We start from the raw sequence: 21,862 nt of genomic DNA on the forward strand, positions 1-21,862 counted from the left end.
CTGGGATGCTTTGGAAACCTGTGCTTCTTAGGTTCAACTGAAACAGGGGCTGTCTTTTCGTTTGTACCCCAAAATACCTTTGACTGGAAGTCCTTAAGAAGATAAGAGCTCCCTCATGGCTGCCACCTGATGGATGAGTAATTTACTGAAAGTCGGGGAAAAGTCGGGGGACAATTGGCTAGCTTCACCCATAGCCACATCCCAACTCCTTAACACAGTGAGTTTTTAATTACATCGAACAGTGCTTCTCAATCAGGACAATTTTGTCCCCCAGGAGACATCCCACAATGTCCAGAAACATTTTTGGTTGTCATACCAGGAGCACGCTACTAGCATCTAGTTGATGGAGGCCAGGGATGCTGCTAAACATGCTCCAGCACACAGGACTGCCCCCACCACAAAGAATTATCCAGTCCCAGCTATCACTAGTGTCATGATTGAGAAACCCCAGTGTAGGCTAGTTATCCTGGCAGCCAAATGTTCTACTTAGCCTTAAGACACTGGCCATCAGTCAATGAATCACAACAGAAAGGATCAGAATAATTCCCGTAGGTGTAGTGGTAAGTGGGAGAAAGTTCTTATCCCAAGACATCCTTGGATCTGAAAGCAAGTATAAGCTACAGGCAGAAAAATCAAGCCAAACAAAGAATAAAGTCTTGGGCATCTGACATTTCCAATATGGCAGATTTTCTCATTCAGCAAAGCTCCCTTACTAAGTTTAATGGCACTAGCAAAGACTGGACCTTGAGGGACTCCCCCGGTGGTCCAACGGTTAAGACTCGGCCATTCCAGTACAGAGGGTGCAGGTTAAGATCATACATGCCTCCTGCCCCAAAAACAAAAGAACAGAAGCAATGTTGTAACAAATTTAATAAAGACTTTTAAAAATGGTCCACATCAAAAGACTAGACTTTCAAAACTTGGGGTTCATTTCAACAGATATAAATGAGAACCTGCTGTGAGCCAAGCTCAGTTTCAGGAATTGAGAGTCTTGCAGTGAAAATACCGAGAAACATTTCCCAGCCCTCATTCTTGTTGGTGGTAGGCATTTGGGGGAGGGGGTCACTGGAGGAGTGAAATGAATAGTGGGGGTGGAGGGGCTGGTCAGCAAAGTCTTCTCTGGGGAGGTAACAGGAACAGAGACCTGAAGACGGGCCAGATGCAAGCCATGAAGATGTTTGGAGGAAGAGTTTTCCAGGCAACTAGAGCAGCCAGTGCAAAGGCCCTGAGCCAGGGCTATGACTGAAGACTCACAAGAGACATCGGGCCTGCAGTGAAGAGGGCAATGGGTGGAGAAGAGGGTGGCAGAGGATGAGATGGTTAGACAGCATCACCAACTGAATGGACGTGAATTTGAGCAAACTTCAGGAGACAGTGGAGGGCAGAGGAATCTGGCGTGCTGCAGTCCATGGGGTCTCAAAGAGTCAGACACGACTTGGTGACTGAACAACAAAAGAAGAGAGAGTACCCATGCTGGGAGTGGAGAGGTGGTGCAGGAGACACGGGGCTGCTCTGAGGTTTTGGCTTTTCCTCTCATGAGATGGGAGACATGGGAGGGCTGTAGAAACAATATGCCAGAGATAACTTGCATTGTTTTTAAAAGGCCTCTCTGGGGACTTCCCTCGTGGTCCAGTGGCTAAGACTCAGCTTTCCCAAGGCAGGGGGCCCAGGTTTGACCCCTGGTCAGGGAACCAGATCCCACTCACCACAACTAAGATTCTACATGCCACAACGAAAGACCCCACATGTGTGCGTGCTAAATCGCTTCAGTCATGTCAGACTCCTTGTGACCCCATGGACTGTAGCCCATCATGCTCCTCTGTCCAGAGGATTCTCCAGGCAAGAATACTAGGGTGGGTTGCCATGCCCTCCTTCAGGGGATCTTCCCAACCCAGGGATGGAACCTGCATCTCTTTACATCTCCTGCACTGGTAGGTGGGTTCTTAACCACTAGCATCACCTGGGAAATCCCTAAAGCTCCCACATGCCGCAATAAAGACCCGAAGCAGTCAAATAAATAAAAGACCTCTCTGGCTGCTGTGTGGGAAACAGCACAAGGCATGGCTAGGTGAGGATACAGCTGGGAGACTAGTTGTAAGTACTGTGGTGGCCCGGCTGAGGATTGACCAGGCACGAGAGGTGGTGACAAGGAGTGGGGGTCTGGAATGGAGCTCAATAAAGCTGGAAGGATTTGCCAGATGATCAGAAGAGGGATAGGGAGAGACTGAAAGGCAGAAAGACTTCTGCCAAAACTCAAGTCTAGAAAGACTTTATGTTATTGATGACTAAAGGAACAAATAGTGTCTATTTTGTTCACTCTTGTACTCCTAACTCCTAGCATATTTAACACATTGAAATGAATAAAATGTTTTATGAAAGCCCCTTTACTGTATCTTCTCTCACCTTTCTGTTTCCTGGAATGTGGATGTGATGGCTGGAGCTCCAGCATCTACATTGGATCATCAGGTGATGTAGTGTAGTTGTCACAACTGAGGATTAGGGGAGTGCTGCTGGCATCTGGCAGAGAAGGCAATGGCGCCCCACTCCAGTACTCTTGCCTGGAAAATCCCATGGACGGAGGAGCCTGGTAGGCTGCAGTCCATGGGGTCACAAAGAGTCCGACACGACTGAGCAACTTCACTTTCACTTTTCACTTTCATGCATTGGAGAAGGAAATGGCAACCCATTCCAGTGTTCTTGCCTGGAGAATCCCAGGAACCGGGGAGCCCGTTGGGCTGCCGTCTGTGGGGTCGCAGAGTCGGACACGACTGAAACGACTTAGCAGCAGCAGCAGTAGCAGCTGGCATCTGGTGGGTAGAAGTCAGGAATACCTCTAAACATCTATAATGTGCAAGACAGCCCTCACGATAAGGAAGTACCCAGAGTCAGAAGTCAATAGTGCCAAGGTTGAAAAACCCCGAGGGGGACAAGTGAAAGCATAAACACAATAAAGTGATATGTCTATAATCAGAAAACCCCAGAATACTTGGGGAGCACAGAGGAGAGGCTCTTAGCCCAGTGATGTCTATGTTGAAACCAAAAGAATACACAGTATTGGTGGGCAAAAACGGAACAAAAAGCATTCATCAGGCAGATGGGATGCTGCATGCAAGACCGAGAGACAGAAGAGGGTTGGTCTCCTTGAAGGAACAAGAAATGAGTCAGTGCTGCTAGAGCAGAGAGTGCAAGGGCAATGGTGAGCCATCGAAGGTTTTGAAGCAAGGAGGTGATGCAGTCAGATTTCCCTTCTAGAGAAACAGGTAAGGAGACCCTTGGGGAGACAGCTGTGGTCATTCAGCAGTATTTAAAGATCTCAAAGTAAGATGTGGGGATCACAAACCCACAGTCTCCGACCCACTTCTGTCTGTTCCGCTACTGCTCTTGTTTTGGGTCTAGGCACCGTTCCGTTTTTGTGTTTTGATGTCTGTTTGATACATCTGACAAGGCATTAGGCCTCACTTCCCCAAGCCTCCTAGCACTGATCATGGCCCCTGAGGCTTCTTGATTGGCCTCAGGAGGCAGGTTTGCCTCCTGGACGCAGGAACACAGCCTGCCCCCTGCCCTCTGTGCCCCTCTGCAGTCTGGCTGGTCTTGCCACTAAGCCCATCCCTCACGAGGCCCCAGCCTCAAGAACAAAAGCCCCAAACCATTTCCAGTAATGTAATTTCATGCTCAGAAGTCTTTCACCACCCTCAGAGCCTTTTGATTCCAAAAAGAGCATGTTCTTGGGAAAGACAAAACAAAGTTCAGCATTTCTGTTTAGTTCCAGTAAGCGCTTTGAAAAGTCCCAGCCCTCCTTTTGACAACTCCGCTTCCTTTGTAAGTGCTGCCACCAGACCTAATTGGGTTTTTTTCCCTCTTAAAAATGAGTTTCTGTTGCTGAAAAACTTAAGAAAAAAAAACTATTAATTCTCTGTCCCTCTCTTTTTCTTTATCACTTCTATTCTTATGTGACCCTGCTCTTGCTACTTTCTGAAGCCGAATAACTGGGGTTGGGAAGGACAGGAGGGACAAAGAGAATACCAGCTTGGGTGTGACATGGCCTGTAAAACTGAAAGTGGGCACACTCTTGGCTTAAAGGGCATTTGCCCTGGAAACAAGCCAAGTGTCCATCAACAGATGCCTACGCAAAACACGGTATATATGTACAAAGGAATATTACTCAGGCTTTGTTGTTCGATCCCTAAGTCGTGTCTGACTCTTTGCGACCCCACGGACTGCAGCACGCCAGTCTTCCCTGTCCTTTACTATCTCCCGTAGTTTGCTCAAACTCATGTCCATTGAGTCAGCGATGCCATCTAACCATCTCATCCTCTGTGGCCCCCTTCTCCTCCTGCCCTCAGTTTTTCCAGAATCAGGGTCTTTTCCAGTGAGTTGACTTTTCGCATCAGGTGGCCAAAGTATTCAGCCTTAAAAGGAATGAAATTCCTTTTAAATGAAATTTGGACTTCCCTGATGGTGCCGGTGCCGAGGACACAGGTTTGATCCCTGGTCCGAGAAGATCTCAAGTGCCATGGAGCAACAAAAGCCCGTGTACCACAACTACTGAAGCCCATGTGCCTAGAGCCTGTGCTCCTCAACCAGAGAAGCCATCGCAACAAGAAGCCATACACTGCAATGAAGAGTAGCCCCCACTCACCGCAACTAGAGAAAATCTGAGCAATATAATGAAGAACCACCACAGCCACAAAAAAATTTTAATTAAATAAATAATAGATTTTTTTAAAATACTGAAATTTGGACACATGTTGCAACATGGATAGAAATTGAGGACGTTAAAGTGAAATAAGCCAGACACAAGAAAGACCAATACTATATGGTTCCACCTAAATGAGGGACATGGGATAGACAGGTTCATAGAGAAAAGAAAGTAGAAGAGTGTTTGCCCAGGGCTGGGGGAAGCGGGGTGGCGAGATGTTGTTCAATGAGGGCACAGTTTCAGCGTGGGAAGATGAACAAGTTCTGGCAATGGATGGTGGTGGTGGTTGTACAACAGTGTGAAAGTATTTAATGCCACGGAAATGCACCCTTAAAAGGGGGTCAAATGGTAAATTTAATGTTATGTGTATTTTACTGAAAATCACACTTTTTAAAAAGTCATTTGCCCTTGACACATTCTCACCGTGCAGTCAAGTGTGTCTCAGGGCTCGTCTTCTGTACAATTGCTTCTCCTAGGGGTAAGCACAGGGCAGTGAAGGTGAGGGCTGTCCAAGTCCTTATTGTAGACACTGCTGTGTAGTCTGACCAGTAGTCACCCTCTCTCCTTCCAGGGGCAGAGCCCCAATTTTCCTCGCAGCCGCTCCCACTCGACCCCACCCCCCACACATACCCTGTGCCAGCCCACCGAGGGGAATAAAGCTGGCCCTGTCTCCATGTCCAGAGTTGATGACACCTGACTCAGGGCTGGCCAATTAGCATAATCCATCTCCTCGTTAGAGGTGCAGGAATGGGTACAGCAGACCCGGCCGGCTGATCAGACCAGCAACAAAGTACTGACTCCTTCGAGCCTGCATAGAAAATGCAGCCATAAAGAGAAAACTTAGCTGAGTGCAATGCCAATGGGAGAGAAAGAGACAGAAGATATATACAGATCAAATCCTGATGATGTCGTTTGAGCCCCTGGATCAAGCCATGCCTGAAGCCTATCACTTCTTCATCTATGAGGGACAGGTGCCAAAGGAATCATGCTTTTGCTTAAGCTAGTCTGAATTGAGCTTCTGAACTGACAACTAGTAGAGTCCTGTCTAAATTCCTTTTAGCAACTTCCTTTTAGCAACCCTTTGAGATGGGTTTTATTATCATATTTATTCTACAAATTAGGAAACAGTTTCAATTTGCTTGGGCTTGGTAGCTCAGCTGGTGAAGAATCCACCTGTAATGCAGGAGACCTGGGTTCAATCCCTGGGTTGGGAAGATCCCCTGGAGAAGGGAACAGCTACCCACTCCGGTATTCTGGCCTGGAGAATTCCATGGACTGTATAGCCCATGGGGTTGCAAAGAGTCAGACACAACTGAGCGAATTTCACTTTCATTTTTCGATTTACTTAAGTAATGTGCCCAATATCACCCAGTAGAGAGTAGTGGGTCAGAATTCTCAGTCCAGAGCTTGCGTGTTTAATCCCTGTTCTTTGTGGCTTTGTAGGATGATGTGAGTAAGATGGTTCTAGAATCAAAGAGTGGTACAGAAAAAGTCTTGTAGCCTTGAACTCTTTACCACTTCCTCCCAGGTCTTCTTTGCCCCGTTCCTTTTTTCCTAGTTCCCTTGTTCTTATGGCATAATCTTTATTTCTTCCGTCTCTGGTCTTCCCTCTTGTTTTCTTCCTTTCTTGACTTCTTTCCTCCATCATCAGACTCCTTGGGAATTCCCATTCTGAGTCCCTCTTTCTCTGGGTTTAGAGGATAAACTGGCAAAAATCCTTCTCTGTGTATCAAAGCTTCTTAAGCTCTCTCTGCTCCAAACTCAGAGATGAACTAGGACAGGGGAAAGGAGGGTTGTGAAGGGAAAGAAGGCGTATCACTCAGAAAGTAAGAGACAGTCATACACAAAATGCTTCAAACAATAGGGGGGCTATTATTTCACAAAAACAGGGTGGGCTTCAGACCGGATAAGCAGCATCTCATAACTCACAGACCAAGGATCTGTCTCTCTTCCCATTCTGCCATCACTGGACCACTCCCTCATAGTCACAAAACGGCTGCCATTACCCAGGCATTATTTCCTCACAAAGCTTCATCTGGAGATAGGAAAAAAACCTGCATCTTCTTGATAACTTTCTTTCAAAATCAGGAAACCTTCTCCAGAAATTCCCTCAGTAGACATCTCTTCTCATCTCATTAGCCAGGCTGGATCCCAAACCAACCCCCAAACCAATCCCTGGAGAAAGGAATGAGCTATCAAATAAGACATGACTGGGATTTCTTTGGAAGGAATGGTGCTAAAGCTGAAACCCCAGTACTTTGGCCACCTCATGTGAAGAGTTGACTCATTGGAAAAGACTCTGATGCTGGGAGGGATTGGGGGCAGGAGGAGAAGGGGACGACAGAGGATGAGATGGCTGGATGGCATCACTGACTCAATGGATATGAGTCTGAGTGAACTCCGGGAGGTGGTGATGGACAGGGAGGCCTGGCGTGCTGTGATTCATGGGGTCGCAAAGAGTCGGACACGACTGAGCGACTAAACTGAACTGAACCATAGAAACCAGAACCAAAAATTTGGTGGTACAAAGACATTTATCATAACCTAATAGATTTTGTGTCAAGAATTTGGACAGCGTACAGGAGACTGAACCTCTCAAAAGCTGGGGGCTGGAATCAGCTGAAGTCTCATTTACTCTCGTGTGTGGTGGAGATGCTGGCTGTTGACTCAAGGCCTCAGTTTTTCTCCATGTGTAACCTACCCTCACAGGCTTGGTTGGGCTTCCTCACAGGATGGTGGCTGGGTTCCAAGGGTAAGTGCCCTACATGAGAGAGATTGCTCACCAGCCACGTCACCTTTTCTGACCCAGCCTCAGAAATCATACGGCATCACTTTCACTCTATTGTCTTCATTGCAGCAATCACAAAATCACCCAGATTCAAAGGACTGAGAAATAAGACTCTCCCTCTTCATGGATCAGTGGGGCGAGATTCTGGATGAGCATGTAGGATATAGTCACAGCCATTCTGAGAGAGTATCAGAGTTGGAGCCTGCTTCACATGAAGCACAGCCTCACCTGGGGTGCTGCAGGTCAGGTGGATGCCGGGTGGATGATTGTCCAGGAGGTAACCGCATCTGCTGTAAGAAGAGAGCTGACTCGTGTGCTGGGCTCCAACCGTAGGGACCTTCTTGCACTCCTCCAGCCCACCATGTCCCTGCTGCCTCAGAGCTTTGGCACCTGCAGTTACCTCTTCCTAGAACATACTTCTTCCCATTCTTTGCATGTCTAATACCTCACCATCTTCCCAAGAGCAGCATCAAGGGCATCTCCTTAGACAGTCTTTTTTTGTTTTTTTAACTGGGACTTCCCTGGTGGTCTAGTGGTCAAAACTCCACACTTTCACTGCAGGGGGCACAGGTTCCATCCTGATTAGGGAACTAAGATCCCACACGCTCTACAGTGTGGCCAAAGGTAAATTAATTTTTTGAAGTGTATTTGATCTGCAATGTTAATTTCTTCTGTACAGCAAAGTCACTGTTATATATATAGATGAAAGTGTTAGTTATATATATGAAACTGAGTTATATATATGAGAGTGAATCGCTCAGTCGTGTCCAACTCTTTGTAACCCCATAGATTATAGCCTGCCAGGCTTCTCTCTCCATGGGATTCTCCAGGCAAGGATACTGGAGTTGGTATCCATTCCCTTCTCCAGGGGATCTTCCCGACCCAGGGATCAAACCCAGGTCTCCTGCATAGCAGGTAGATTCTTTACCATCTAAGCCACAAGGGAAGCTCAGTTTTATATATATATATATATATATATATATATATATATATATACACACACACATATATACACACACACACACACACATATATATATATATATTCTTTTTTGTATTCTTTTCCATTATGGCTTGTCACAGAATATTGGCTATAGTTCCCTGTACTATACACTATTGACCTTGTTGTTTATCTATCCTATATATAATAGTTTGCCTCTGCTAAATTCCTTCCCTCCCTAACCTCCTTCCCCTTGGCAACCCAAGTCTGTTTTCCTTAGACACTCTGGTGACCTCCAGACTCAATCAGGTCCCTTTCTAGAATTACCCAGAATGACCTAGATTACCCAGCCCTTCTCATGGTGAGTAAGACCTTATCTTTGGGGTGTACAAGGTCATGATTACAGGTGTGGCTTCTGGAGTTGGGGAACCTGGGTTCAAATCCAGGTCCTGCCACTCACCAGCCATGTGATCTCAGGCAAGTCCCTCTACCCCTCCCAGCCTCAGTTTCCTAAATGGGGATGAGAGTAACCAACCTACAAACTGGGTTTCAATGAAGATTGAAGGTAGAGAAAGAGGTAAAGCACTTGATGCCTGGCAGGCAGTGGCTGCCCCATTCACTCCTGCCCTGTGTCGTGTAAAACTTCTCGTCTACAAGCTGAGTGTGTGTCTGATCTATTCACTTCCTTCTTCTTGATCTTAGGCTTGACCCAGTGGCCCACACACTATGGGCAGTAAACCAATATTCATTGAATGAATTAATAAGTAAGTGATTCTACAGCAAGAGTGTATCTTCTTCACCAGAAATAATCTTGGACTTGACTTTAAGGAGCAGCCCAGGTGAATGTATATGGTCAGACGATGCATTTTTGCCCATGAACACACGAGAATACGTGAAGCTGGTGGGGAGGGATAGGTATATGTAGGGGGGCAAGGACTGGAGCAGGGGTACCCTGCTTTTCTTGCAGAAGGGACAGTGGTGGGTGGAGCCCAGTCCGAAAGGTGACCTCACTTCAAAAGGCAGAAGCTGACAGTGGCAGGTGGAGACACGTCCTGCTCCTTCACCTGGTGGCCCTCCCAGCTCCCAGCTCTCATCTCAGACTCACTGAAGTGGGGGATGGTGGAGGCAGCTGGGGACCCCAGGGTGAGGGGATCTTGGTAACCCACCCCTGCCGCAGATCAGCACTCAGAAGCAATTGTCCAATGACACCTCCCAGTCATAAAATGAGGAAAGGAAACCTTTTTCACCAAACAAGTTATTCCACAGAAGGAAGGTTTGTGAAATGGGCAGATAAGCATCTGAAGAGAACCACAGACTCTTACTCATACTGGGTTCTCGCTTCCCATCCTCCCCACACCCCTCCCCGTGCCAGCCTGTGATGCGTGCAGATCCCAGGAGATAAAGGTCCCAGGAAGAAGCCCCAAGAACACTAGGGGGTCCTGGGAGGCAGGTTAACCTGGTGCAGGCCTGGGAGGCTGCAGTCCCCAACAATGGGGTGGGGACCACACGTTCCTTCTCTGATTCAATGACTAAGTGCCAGCACCAGGGACAGACAGGACCGGTACACGAGGTGGGAAGAGAATGAAAGGTCCCACTCCCATGGCCTGTGAAATCTCAGCAGGTGGGCGGGTAAGAATTAGGAGATAAGCACCAGCCTGTTATCAGCACCCTGAGAGCCCAGCCAGGAAGAGCTGTCCTCACCTTCACCCCAGCCCCTGCCTGCCCCAGATGCCTCTCCTTCTGTCCCGGACAAAACTACTTGGGGATTTGAACCCTTCACGCTGAACCTTCCCTCCTCCCCAGTCACCCCTCTGAACAATATGATAATCCTTTCCCAAGCGTGCGTGCATGCTAAATTGCTTCAGTCATGTCCAACTGTTTGTGACCCTGTGGACTGTAGCCTGCCAGGCTCCTCCGTCCATGGGATTCTCCAGGCAAGAATACTGGAGTGGGTTGCCATGCCCTCCTCCAGGGGATCTTCCTGACCCAGGGATCGAAGCCATGTCTCTTAAGTCTCCTGCATTGGCAGGTGGGTTTTTTATTATTTTTTTTTTTAATCACTACCACTACCTGGGAAGTCCAATCCTTTCCCAAGAAGGATTAGGAAACTTAAGAGCACAGTTTTGTTTTTGCTTTTTAGAAGCAACTGAAAAAAGCAGCAGAAGCCCAGAAAGGCTGCTGCAGACAAATCAGTGCCACCTTGGCCACCCCTTTTCCACCCCCCTCCCCACAAGGAGGATCCCACCCATTAGCACGGGTCAGGGGAGGTATCCTGTGGGCAGATGAATCAGCAGAGGCTCAGCCAGGTTAGGAAGGGGTTTGCCTAAAGGTGCAGGAAGGTTTTGTGACCAGAGGTGGTCACAAAGGGTAGCCACCAGGCAGAAGTTGGTCCAGAGGGGTTTGTGAGCCCCTAGGAGAAGGCAATGGCACCCCACTCCAGTACTCTTGCCTGGAAAATCCATGGGCGGAGGAGCCTGGTAGGCTGCAGTCCATGGGGTCTGGAAGAGTCGGACAGGACTGAGCCACTTCACTTTCACTTTTTACTTTCATGCATTGGAAAAGGAAATGGCAACCCACTCCAGTATTCTTGCCTGGAGAATCCCAGGGACAGAGGAGCCTAATGGGCTGCCGTCTATGGGGTCGCACAGAGTCGGACACGACTAAAGCGACTTAGCAGCAGCAGCAGGGGCACTGGCATGGTGCTGGAGAGACTCTTGAGAGTCCTTGGACTGCAAGGAGATCCAACCAGTCAATTCTAAAGATCAGTCTTGAATATTCATTGGAAGAACTGATGCTGAAGCTGAAACTCCAATACATTGGCCACCTGATGCAAAGAGCTGACTCATTTGAAAAGACCCTGATGCTGGGAAAGATTGAGGGCAGGAGGAGAAGGGGACGACAGAGGATGAGATGGTTGGATGGCATCACCAACTCAATGGATGTGAGTTTGAGCAAGCTCCAGGAGATAGCGGAGGACAGGGAGGCCTGGTGTGCTTCAGTCCTGGGTTTGCAAAGAGGCAGACACGATTGAGCTACTGAACAAAGAGGGAATTGGCAAGTGAGCAAGAGGGATGGAAGAGAGTCAGGGCTCCTGAGGGCCAGTCTAGCCAAAGGGAGTTCAGAATTTCTTCAGAGGAGCGGCTCAGGGAGAAGTCAGATGGAAGCGGGGCTGGATTGTCTTGGCATCACAAAATGGAAAGAGGCAAAGGGATGGCGTCATTACAAATGGGGAAACAGAGGCTCAAAGAACACGGGGAGATGTAGGTCCTGGTCCACCTGTCAGTCTGTGTCCCCTTGCCTCACAGGCTGCTCCTCTCCTGCTTTGGTCCCCTCAGGGCCCCATGCAGAGCCTAGTACCTGGTAGCAGCTTCCGGACAACTTCAGCTGGACTCAGGTGAGCCAGGACTGACTGCTGCTGAAACACACCCCTGCTCCACCTGCAGTCCCTAGAGGGTTTCCTCAGCTTTGACCCTGAGTTCCAAGTGCACATATGTGGTCACCACTTTGAGTGCACCTGTGTGAGTCCATGAGTGTGTGTGTGCATGGGTGGGTGAGTGTGTCAAAGATCACAAGTGAGTGTAAGAGTGGGTGTGCATGTGTGTGTGCCCATGTGCATGAGGGTGTTGTGAGAAAGACGGTAAATATGTGTGTGAGGTGAGAACATGTGTGAGGACTGTGCGTGTGTGTGTGTGTGTTACACAGCCTGTTTTCTAGGGCTACTTACACAGGTCTTCGGTGTGATTGGGCCAAATGCCGATTCCAAAGGAAGAGGAGGCTTCCCTGGTGGCTCAGATGGTGAAGAATCCACCTGCAATGCAGGAGACCCAGATTCAATCCTTTGGTTGGGAAGATCCCCTGGAGAAGGAAATGGCAACCCACTCCAGTATTTTTGCCTAGAGAATTCAATGGACAGAGGATTCTGGTGGGCTACAGTCCATGAAGTGACAAAGAGCTGGACATGACAGACCGAATAACACACACACACACACACAAATATACACACCCACACATACACACACACACACACACACATACACACACACACACACGAAGGAAGAGGAAAACAGCCTTCTGTCTTGTAGAGTCTGAGCGCTGGGAGCAGAGACACTAAGCGTTTGGACTGGAAGGGACTCCGTTTCTCACTGTACATGTCTTGTCTGAGGTTTCACACATTTGTGAGAGTGTGGTGGCTTTAAAATGGACCCCACAGAAGGTAAAGTGTTGTTTTCTCAACCACGATTGATCAAACTGCCTGTATTTTACCTCCATCATTATTTCCTAAATGTAGAAAAGCAGGCTTTTCTGGAAGAGGGACCATGAAGTCGGCTCTAGTGTAGAAACCAGTACAGTTTTGATGAGCAGGGTTTAAATAAGCAAAATCATAGAACGGGTCCAAGAAAAGGGACTGAGAAAACACAAGAGTCATGAGTTGACAGAGTGATTAATCAACAGGTGTCCTCTAAGCACCTCCAGGGATGATATTTCTGGGAGAAAGAAGCAGGGTTTATTTCACTGGGTTACAAAAATCAACCACTGGACTGAGGACAGTTGAGTAACAGGTTTAAGCTCTTTGGCATTGGTCTCCTCATCTGTAACGTGAGGATGCTGATATACTTTTACGGGCTCTTTCAAGTCTTAAAAGGAATATATAGAGATAGATGTGTGAGTGTGTGTTGTTTAAGTCTCTCGTGTCCGACTCTTTTGCGATCCCGTGGACTGTAGCCCACCAGGCTCCACTGTCCATGGGATTTCCCACACAAGAATACTGCACCTGGTTGCCATTTCCTTCTCCAGGGGATCTTCTCGACCCAGGGATGAAACCCCCATCTCCTGCATTGGCAGGCAGGTTCTTTACCACTGAGCTACTGTGTGTGGACATAAATCCATACAAGCATACATGCCAACAATCACTTAGCAACATGCCTGGCTTGCAACAAAGCCTTCACAATTAGAGATCATGATTTTCTTTAAAATTTTTTTATTGCAGTAAAAGTCACATAACATAAAACATACTGTTTTAACCTTTTTAACTATAGCTCAGTGGCACTACGTACATTCACATTGTCATGCAACTTTCACTATCATCCATCCCTGAATTTTTCAGCTTCCTAAACTGAAACTCTGTCCCCGTTAAACACTAAGTCCCCATCTCCCCTCCCATACCCCGCCCCCACCCCCGGCCCCTAACATCTCCCTAGGTACTTTCTGAATCAATGAAAACATATCACCAGCACCTGAAATCATGAGCGCAGAGTATTAGTGGTGTTTTCACTAATATGCATTTTTCTAAATGAAAAATGTTCAGGGGAGGACCACCCAGATTATACTGCAGTTAGCAGCCTCAGTTTAAAGCCCACCCCCCACTCCTGGGGTCGTGCCTCTCTTAGGACCAGGGAGCCTGGGGAGGCAGGTGCTGGCTCCCAGGAGGATGCACCACCCTCTCGGGCCTCACCTGAATCCACCTGACGTGCCCTCATCAGACCCTGTCCTGTTCCATGCTCCCCCATCCTGTGCAGCAGCCCCGGCCCTGAGCTGTCGGCTCCCATTAGCTTTCCTGCTTTCCTGCTGTGACTCCAGCGTGGGCTGAAAGCCCTGTCAGGCCCTTTCCCGTTACACTGAGCAGGCGGATGGATCATTTCTGATCTCTCCCCACCTCGATGGCAAATCAGAGCTGTCAGCACTCAACTTGGAAAGCTGCCAAGGGGGCCGTCCATGGGGAGGCAGACTCTGTCAGGGCAAAGGGAACCCCAGTCCCCAAACTCACCTACCGGTGGGGTCCAGCCCCGACCCCCAGCAAAAGGTCTGGCCAATGGGGTCTTTTCCTTTGGGAAAAAATGATGGGGATATGAAGTTTTCAGGCAAAACGTGTTGCAGGTGGATGAGCCTCATCCTGGCAGAAAATTCTTCCCCATCGTTGGAGCTGAGTTTTCTAAATCACTCCTCCTTCGTCAAACAAATCTCTTCATGTGCCTTTATGTCTAAAAATCACATTTAAATATTTGATCCGCTGCCATGAGCTGAGGAGAAAAACTCCTACTGATGGATGCTATTCTGATGAGCTATTCGGAGAATGTGTCCTCGCTATTCACCCGGCACAATTACGGACCTGCCTCTCCCCACTCGCGCACTTTCAAGAAAGCAAAACAAATAAATGCCAAAGAGCTCAGAGTGCACGGCCTGCTGGCAGGGATTAAGGGGCACAGTTCGCAAGGAAGTCGCTGAATGATCTATTTTATCCAGATTGTGTCTGTTGATTTTACTCGGGGATTTTTTTTCTCAGTAAACATCATTACATGGCACTCTGTGTTTTCATTGCTTTCAGGAGAAATGAAAGACGTTTGTAACCAAAGAGATAAAATGACCAGGCTTTTTTAAAAAAAATTGTTTTTGGTACCAGGAACACAAGCAGAAAGAAACAAAACCCACAGCTCCTAACCTCTCCCTACCCCCAGACCCCCAGTGTCCCATCCACCATGGCAAAAAGAAAACTCTCAGGTGGCAGCCACATAATCAACTTGACCAAACTAAGACCCCGGGATGAGGTTCCGCACTGGGACATCCATCGGCGTCTCTTCATTTAATTCTGATGGCCAAATGTGAACTTTTCTTCCTGCTCCTAAAGGGTCAGCCCAAAGTATGCGGCAATATTAAAATTCACAGCTGACCAGAACATCCAAAGAGAAAGCAAATGTTTATTTTTCCTATATTGGATGTGGCTGAAAGTATTTGTCCTTTTCCTTTTTTTCTAATTTGATCGTTTGGATGTTGAATAAACTTAGAACTCACCCTCCCTGGGAATCTGTTGGCCTGCTCCTGGTTGGAAGAGCCTCAGGGTGCATCAGGTAAGTTCTTTGCCCACGGCCAATACCCGAAGTACCCAGCAGACTGAGTTGTCTGCCTAGAAACAGCTTTGAGTCTGGAAAAGGGCAGCCTTCCTTATTGTCATCCGTCAGGTACACCCATCTCTTCTGACCATTTGAGTAAAGTTATGGATGGGAGGAATATTTTGCTCATCTGGGGAGCCCTGTGCACAGCACCAGGGTGGGGGCACAGTAGGTTCCCCAAACACAATGAGCAAGTGAGCTCATGTATTTACATGTCTGCCAGAGTCCAACCCTGGATGTTTATTGTGAAGTGAAAGTGAAGTCACTCAGTCGTGTCCGACTCTTTGCGACCCCATGGACTGTAGCCTATCAGGCGCCTCCGTCCATGGGATTTTCCAGGCGAGAATGCTGGAGTGGATTGCCATTTCCTTCTCCAGGGGATCTTCCCAACCCAGGAATCGAACCCATGTCTCCCACATTGCAGGCAGACGCTTTACCGCCTGAGCCACTAGGGAAGCCCTTACTGTAAAGGGCAACCCATATGTATGTCTCTGGCTGATTCATGTTCATGTTTGACAGAAAACAACAAAATTCTGTAAAGCAATTATCCTTCAATTAAAAAAAGAAAGAAAGAAACAACCACTCGGCCTGCTGTGTGGCCCCTCAGGGCTGTTGCCAGGAGCTCCCGCTGCCCGGAACACATCCTCCCAGCCCCCTCCCCTGCTGGAGTCCTGTTGCTCTTCCTTCCTGAACTTGGTCATCAGAACTTCAGAGAGAAGCCTCTTTTAACCTTCCTGGGGGATGTTCTGCTAGTGCTCCAGCACCACTGCCTCTCTCTAGCAGGACTTGCGGTAAGTGTGGTTTTACATTTATGTAAGTCTTTGACTAATGCCTGTCTGTCTCCCAAACCAGACTGCAGCCCCCACAGGAGCAAGGACTGTCTCCATTTTCTGTCTCCCCACCCACCCATATTTGCAGCATCACAGGTTACCAGGCACTCAACACAGATGCATAGTGTGAATATACGATGCTACTTTGTCTTATAGAAAAAACTATAAAACCCATGGTAAAGCAACCAGATCCAATAAAAAGAGCAACATAAGGAACCCCAGGAGTCCCACCTGGCAGGTAGGCACAAGGGGATGAGGAGGTGGGGCCCAGCCCTCTGTCCCAGGAAACCCAGAACCTCGGTCCTCCCAGAGCCCGGGGCTGCCCCACCAAGAGCAGCCTCGTGGTATCTAAGAACTGATCTGCATACAAGTGTCCTCTGCTGATCAGCAGTGGCCAACAGAGGTGCAACTGAAACTCAGGGGGACCCATTCCAGAAACTGAGGCTGATAGAAAACGTGCCAAAACAGAGGCTGGCCACTGCTGGGAAGGCAGATGACTAAAGGAGACTGTTCCCCACTCAGAGGCAAGAAAAGTCCTGGGCCAGACAGGATCATGAATTATTTGGCAGCAAGAAGTCAAGAAATAGTCACTGAAGTTCTACTGTGTACCAGCCACCATGCTCGGGCTGGAGAAACAGGAATGAACTTCACTAAACTCACAGCCCGGGGGGAAAAAAACAGACATCCATTAATCAAATACACAAGTAAATGAATAAATTATAGTTGTGATTAGGGTATGAGGAGAGGTACAGGGTACTAGGAGAGCATATAATAGGAGTAGCTGAACTTGTCTGGGCAATCAGGGGATGCTTCTAGGAGAAAGTGACATTTAAGCCAACACTTGGATAGTGGATAGTTTTAGTTGCTCAGTCACATCCAACTCTTTGCGACCCCATGGACTATAGCCCACCAGGCTCCTCTGTCCATGGAATTTCCAAGACAAGAATACTGGAGTGGGTTGCCATTCCCCTTCTCCAGGGTATCTTTCTGACCCAGTGATTGAACCTACATTGCCTGCATTTCAGGCAGATTCTTTACCATGTGAGCCACCAGGGAAGCCCTCTGTTTAAATGTTGGTATTTAAGAAGAAAACTGGACCTGTGCTGGAAAGATGGGAGACCAGAGAGAAAAGACCCAGGACCAGGCCTGGGGGTGCTTTAATCCTGGTAAGAACCCACATGAGGCTGAAACCCAGGGCTGAGGTCTCAAGGACTGAATCGCTCTCCTGGAGACTGAGAAGTCAGACGTCCAACTAGAAGGCACCCATGGCTGGGATTGCAGAGAATGGGACATAGCTGGGAATATTCTAGGTCATGCTGGAGCATATGTTCAGCCCCTGGATCTCGCAGAAGGGCCCCCACCACCATATTTGTAGTCTGTGACCTTGCCCCTGGCCAGAGCTGACTCAGGAGGAGGGGTCAAGTCACTCCAAGTGTGGCCTCTGGTTTTACTTCAGGGAACTTCCATTCTAGTCAGGCGGCCAGTTAAGCTGACCCAAACTCAGTCAGACCCTCTCCTAGGAATGTGAATTTTGAGCAGCCTTAAACAAGGATGGGAAATGCTGATTTTATCCCAGTTCAGGTGCCTGAGGGACCATCCTAAGGGATTTAGATTTGCATCTAAAATCCTAGAATCCTCTCTTACAAGGGTCTGTCCTGAGTTTCTCCTATCAGTCGCAGTTGTTGTTCAGTCGCTAAGTCATGTCCGACTCTGTGACCCCATGGACTGCAGCACACCAGGCTCCTCTATCTTCTTACTATCTCCCAGAGTTTGCTCAAATTCATGTCCATTGAGTCAGTGATGCTATCTAACCACCTCATCCTCTGCCACCCCCTTTTATTCCTGGTCTCAATCTTTCCCAGCATCAGCATCTTTTCCAATGAGTTGGCTCTTCATATCAGGTGGACAAAGTATTGGAGATTCAGCTTCAGCATCAGTCCTTTCAGGGCTTCCCACATGGCTCAGTAGTAGAGAATCCACCTGTCAATGCAGGAGACGTGAGTTCGATCCCTGGGTCAGGAATATCCCCTGGAGAAAGAAATGGCGAACAGCTCCAGTATTCTTGCCTAGAACATCCCATGGACAGAAGAGCCTGGTGGGCAGGGTCCCAAAGAGTCGGACACGACTGAGCACGGCACGTGGAGTTGGAGTTGGAGGCTGCTAAAAGCCCTTTCAATAAATTCTGTTTTTTTTTTTTTTTAATAGTGGATGAGTTTCCTGTAGCTGCTGTAATAAATTACTATCGACTCCATGACTTAAAACAACCCACGTTTATGATCTTTCAGTTCTGAAACTCTGAAACCCAAAATCAGTCACTGAACTAAAATCAAATGATGGCAGGGCTGCATTTCTGTCTGAAAGTGGTGAGGAGAATCTTTTTCCTTGCCTTTTTCAGCTTCTAGAGGTTGTCCTCATTCCTTGATTGATGGCTGCTTCCCTGCATCACCCAGCCTCTGCTTCCATCTTCATGTCTCTGACTACTGACTCTGACCTCCCTGCTTCCCTTGCGATGACATGAGCCTCACTTGGGTAATCCAGAATAATCATCCTATCTCAAAATTCTTAATCACATCTGTAAAGTCCCCTTTACCATGTCCATATTCACAAACTCTGGGAATTAGGGCATGGACATCTTCAGAGACCATTATTCAGACTACTAGAAGAGTCAGTTTCTGTTGCTTGCAACGAAAGAATTCTGGTTGAAACAGCAAAAGTCACAAATCCAAGGTCTAAAGATATTCTATTTTGTTTTTAATTTGAATTAGAACGCTTTAGGAATGGCTAGGACCCCACAGTTCACTGAAGCCCTGGGACATTTTTTTTTTTTGCTTTTAATTATTTAAGTTACTTGCCTAACCTTTGAAGGCACCAAGTTTGCCACCCCTGTAGTAGATTTAAGCCTGTGGGTTCCAAAGACTTAACTCTATCTCATTATTTGAATATGATTGGAGTTGGAAGATGGATACAATGGGATTAGTCGCTCTTGGCAACACCAGCCAAGGACAGAAGGATGTATCAAGACAAAGGAATGGGTGAATGGGTGGATGGATGAATGGACAGTGGGATGTATGGATGGATGAATGGATAGCGGGATGGGGGGATGGATGGATAGATCGATGGATAGATAGTGGGATGGGTGAATGGACACATAAGTAGAAAAATTAAGATTATCAGGCATTTACCAGGACGAAGCCCCAGAAGTAGGAAAGATGTGGAAGAAAACACTTGTGTTATACACACAAAGAAAAGGAGATGGCAACTTTGCTGTTTTGGTTCATGGTGGAAATAAAAATCCTCTTGAACATAAACCTTCAGTCGGTTTTGTTTCTGCAAAACAAATGACAGACCGCTGCTTACAAGCTCATTACAGAGAGAATCCACGCCACCCACTCTCAGCCCATTTGGAAGATTCGGTCCAATGAACCAAGAACCCAGAAAGGAGATGGCGAGTGGGAAGAGGACAGAATCAGATGCTCTCAAATAGCTATAAAAAGAACTCGAGGTTCAGAGGAGAAGAAGTAATCATCCTATAATTGACTGCTTACTAATGGAATCTATTAATTTATGGCCACAAAAGAATCAGCTAATTTGTGGTTAATGGTGTTTAAAAGATAAACAACATAGATTAACTCTAGGGAGCGCCATCCCAGTTTTCAGGGATCTGCCTGCACAGATAGCTTTCAACGTGGGAGAGGGAAGACGGAGAGGTTGGTGGTCAGCTGGCATCGAGCAGTGAGTGCAAACCCCCAAAGGAGTCTTCTTCACTCTCTAGAGTTTCCTCTCAAATGTCCTTCTCTCTGGACACAACATCACCCTGGCTATTCTTACACAAGATCCCACCTGCACAGCAGCCCCCAACCTGCCATGTCCATGCCCACCTCCGAGCCTTTGCTGCCATGCCTGCTACCTAGGCTGCCTTCCCTCCCTGCTTCCAGTGAAAAATAACACAGATGATTAACAGCTAACTGAATGACTCTTCACTTGCATTGGACACCATGCTAAGCGTTGCACACACATTATCTAGATGAAGGATTCCTTGAAACCCCCCATGAAGCTGGTCCCAGTCTCAGCCCCATCTTATAGGTAAGAAGACTAAGGGCTGGAAAGGCAAATCCATGTGTCCAAAATTTTGGCACAGATGCACACAGGTCTGAAGCTGAAATCCAAGTCTGGTCCCAGAATCCACACTCTACACCAGCATTTCCCAAACCTGACTCATTCTCATACAATATATCCCGCCCTTTCTGCAAACCATTTAGCATCTCGTGCCCTTTCTTTTTATATTTATTTATTTACTTAGCTGCAGCAGATTTTTAGCTGAGGCATGTGGGATCTAGTTCCCTACCTAGGGATCAAACCTGGACCCTCTGCATTGGAAATGCAGAGTCTTAGCCACTGGACCACCAGGGAAGTCCCTAGGATCTTTCTTTAAATAAACTCCTCCCTCTTCTTTTTCCTATTTTTTTCTTCTTCTTTTTAAATTTTCACTTCATCCCTGGCCGTATCATCCAGGACTGATAATGTAATAATATATTTGTTTTAAAGACAAATTTGGAATAAATACCTGACTACTAAAATACACATCTGCCTGGTTCGCATCTTATAATCTTGTAAACTACCAGTGGTACAAGAACTACACAAATTCTAACCATATATCCTGACAAACCATAATCAAGTGGCTATGTGTGCAGTTGACCATAGCTAGCATCCTGCGTGCACTATCGAATTTTACCCTCTGCCAATCCTTGCCCAATGCAACCCACCCTTTGAAATGTACTGGAAGCCTCCCTTGCCCGCCTTGACTCCTCCAGCCCACAGACATCCTTCCCTTTGTGGACAGAAAATTCATGTCATTAGCAAACCACAAAAAGACAGGATGAAAACAAGGATATAGGATTTGTTTCCTCAAGTAAATTGTAAGATCCTGGAGGAGGACTGGAAAAAAAAAAAGTGTCTCCTATATCTTGAGGGCTGAGCTCGGGGAAACAGAAATGGAAGAACACAGCCAGCATCTGATACAGCCTGGGGAAGCGGCTGGAAAGGATGCAGGAGGATGACGTCACTGTCATGGCTGGGTTTGGGCTGGCCTGAATCCATCCTCCTCCATTTGCCAACAGTGCTCAGAATTCACCTGGGAGCACATCCTCCCTTTTCTCAGCCTGGTGCTCCAGGGTGGGCCTGTGATCCAGGCATGGGCAATTGGTGCTAAATGTCCCCTAAGCCACTGCAAGTGGTTCTGAAACGGGGCTGTGACCCAAACTGGGCGGAGGGAGTCAGGCCCAGGACTTTGGTTCAAACGGCTCGGGTAGGAGAAGCAACCTGTCCTGCTGAGACTGACTCTCAAGATGCTGGAGTCATCTTGCTCCCACAAGAAGCCTCCTGGGAATTAAAATCCCCATGGAAGGGACTTCCCTGGTGGTCCAGTGGTTAGTGCCTTGCAATGCAGGCAACGACGGTTTGATTCTTGGTTGGGGAACTAAAATCTCACGTACAGTGGAACAACTAAGCCCATGTGCTTCCACTAGAGAGTCTATGCGCCACATTGAAAGATTCCACATAACACAACAAAGATCTGACACAGCCAAATTAATTAATTAATTAAAAAAACATGGAAGATGCAGACATACGGAGAGAGGGCAGGGCTTGGGACATTGTTTGAGAACCTGGATCAAGACATGCCTGAAACCAAGATCTACCCCCAGATTTTTCAGTCAACCAAGGT

At 47.5% G+C, this 21,862-nt stretch overlaps 1 non-coding gene across 1 annotated transcript; it reads right to left on the bottom strand.

Moving 5' to 3' along the window:
* Positions 1 to 20,477: 20,477 nt before the first annotated feature.
* TRNAG-UCC (transfer RNA glycine (anticodon UCC)) lies at positions 20,478 to 20,550 on the bottom strand. The gene has a single exon. It is a non-coding gene; the product is annotated as a tRNA-Gly (tRNA).
* Between the last annotated feature and the right edge of the window lie 1,312 nt (positions 20,551 to 21,862).

The sequence above is a fragment of the Bos taurus genome, chromosome 13 (genome assembly GCF_002263795.3).
Source record: "Bos taurus isolate L1 Dominette 01449 registration number 42190680 breed Hereford chromosome 13, ARS-UCD2.0, whole genome shotgun sequence".
Lineage (NCBI taxonomy): Eukaryota > Metazoa > Chordata > Mammalia > Artiodactyla > Bovidae > Bos > Bos taurus.